Source organism: Pavona decussata, unplaced genomic scaffold, assembly GCF_977016875.1.
Source record: "Pavona decussata unplaced genomic scaffold, jaPavDecu1.1 SCAFFOLD_45, whole genome shotgun sequence".
Taxonomy (NCBI): domain Eukaryota; kingdom Metazoa; phylum Cnidaria; class Anthozoa; order Scleractinia; family Agariciidae; genus Pavona; species Pavona decussata.
This window is the reverse complement of record NW_028145467.1, coordinates 1,621,139-1,623,988: the sequence shown is the minus strand read 5'-3', so window position 1 is coordinate 1,623,988 and position 2,850 is coordinate 1,621,139.

The following is a 2,850-nucleotide window of genomic DNA, read 5'->3' as shown; positions in this document are numbered from 1 at the left end:
TCCCTTCTTGTCGACTAGCTGCCCCTGAGTCTCCGACTTACCAAAACATCATAAGAGAGATTTAGAGTCGCTTTTATGTTTTCTTGGAAAAATGAGTACACCAATGACAGTATATACTAATAGTAGTGTAAAATATTTTGGCCTTTGATGCTAACGCAATCAATTTACTGAGGAACTGAAATTACGGAGTGATAAATGTGAACAAACATGGTCTCGTGGTCATTTCTGACGTAATTCCAATTCTCTCCAGTATCCTCCAGTATTATTATACTGCGAATGCGTAAATGTTTACCGTGATGACCTGGTAACCAGATTTTTTGGCGGGAAAAAGAGCGCGCCGTGCTGTTCGCGCTCCAAAAAAAAAAAAAAAGCAACAACAACAAAAGACCGTTAACGATTCACGTTTACCTCAAAAACTAAGGGCAAAGACGAGCAAACAGAACCAAATGGGTGCAAATGGTGTTTTTTGCAAAGAAAATGATTTAAATGTAAAATGTTCGATGATGCAAAAACATCTACAGTGGTAAGTTTTTTTTAACAATCTGAGACGGTGTCCTTTCCGTCGTTGTCTTGTAACAGCTTGTAAACAATAACACATTTTGATATTCTTGGCGGCTTTAATAACTTAATTTGTTTTTTTATAAATGGCCGAAATGAACGTTTTATTGATACCCCGCAAAGATCCCAGTAAAAAGGGAGAAAAAAGGCGAAACTGGAAACGGTACTGAGTACGAAAAATCGAACAGTAACTGTGGTGTCGCAGTTTTTGATATGCATAAGTTAGCTCAAAAACTGGTTTGTGCGATTGCCCAGAAAACGAGAAGAAGGCATTTGTCGCCGCTTGAAAAAGAAAGGCTGTACAGAGCCTAATGATCTGTGGGACTTGAAGAGCCCACACACTATTCGAAAAGAGTAAGGGACGTAGTCCTCGACGTGGTGGTGGTCTATCTCTATATCTGATTTCAACTGTCTTTCACATTCACGCGTGGGTTGGTTGGTTGCCAGTGGCGTCTTTCAGGCTGACGTCCGATCTCACTCCACAGAAGAATTCTAAACCGCCATGAGATTATGTGATATATGCGAAATAAAAAACATTACCATTACCATCTCAGTTCTTTTTCAAAGAATGAGTTAGTCTGTGTGTATATAAATTTGAAAATTTGTTTACCAAAAGAGATGGAATCTGACTCAGATTTATCAAATCTTCAGTTTCCGTGGGTAGGGAAATACGCTATCAGAAACTGTCTCGGGAGTGACGCACAACTTCTAGGGATAATTCTGAAAAGGGTGTGCAGACATGCTATTTTGAAACTGGGACTAAGCAATAAACTTTCATTGCTGATTTAATTATTTTTCTTTAGCTGAAAAGAAATTCAGTACTTAACAGCCAGTCAGCATGAACAAAGGATTCCGGAATCCAAACTTTGTTGACAGACGTGGAAAAATGCATATACAAATGTAAGTTCTTTTTGCCTTTTTGCTAGTGTTTATTGTCAGTTTTCATTCACTGCCTAAACCCGTGATAAAGCTACGTACCAGGCTATAATCTAGATTCCTTTTTTCTTTTTTTATTTTTTTTACTTAATATTTTAATGGAATGATAATTTTATTATTTACAAGAATAAAATCTACTAGATACAGTTTGATTTTAGTGAGTGATTTTACAGTTTGCTGTCATAAAATTGTAAAATATCAACATCTTATATATAAAAGCTAATTTATATCGGTTTGGTTCAGAAGATAAAAGAACAATTTCCACTGATGTAATAAAAATATATATACCCTCATAATAAGAATATTCTAAATAAATGCCCAGTCACAGTGTTTCCAATCATACTCTAAAATGATAAAAATTCAGAAACCTATCAATCAACCCATTATAAAGTTTCTATAGCAGTCTAGGAAAGTCCAGCTTGGCCGTGATCACTGTCCTTGACGTCTAATTTCCTCCTTCTCGGGGTTCTCGATCCTCTTAGGCATAGGAGCGCGCTCCGCAAAATTGACACTTTCGCCCTGACCCACGAAATTGTTGTGGCGTAGCTCTCTTGCTTTTTTGCAGATAATAGCTCGGCTAATCTTGAGTGGTATCTCAGGCATTCGTCAGCCATCCCTTCCGTCGTTGTAAACACCAGTGGGGTGAATGCGCCTTGCTCTATTTCTGTGACGCGAGAGTTGTATTTTCGCTTCTTTTCATTTTCGTGAATCCTGTAAATTTGCTTGGGGCTAAGATCTCTATACGAGTCCGCATTGGGATGACACACCCTTATATCGAAAAATGCAGCTCTCTGTCTCTCCCAGAAACCCCTACAGTGAACATCAAGGCGTGCGTCAGGGGCTTGGTTAGTCCCTCTGGCAGGCTCTTCGCCTGTAATGAGTATTAAAGCCGGTGCAACTTGCACATCATAGCAAACCATGTTAAGCAACTCGGCCTGTAGATCGCTTATTTCATTGTGGCGCTAAATAACTAAGCCTCCACGCTGGCAGATCATCGCGTGGTCTACTGTAAACATGCTCCCACAAACGCATATTGACGGGATATTGGGTATCGGCCAATCATATCGAAGCCTCAAGGCATCACGAAATTCCCGCTTGTTACACAGAATGCCCGCAGGGCAGGCCGTGTCTAGGTTTGGGTCGGGTATCTTTTTTTTTTTCTTCGTCGTAGCCACAAACGTGCACATTAATCTATGCATTAAAATATGTCCTCCCCTAGTAGGGATGTATTGTTCTCATTGTCTTCAACTTTACCTTAATTTATCCCTATTTAACTTATTGTACTACAGTTTGGTCTTCTACTTATGTAACAAACTTAAATCGCATTTTTCTTCTTCAAAAACGAGCTGTGCGAGC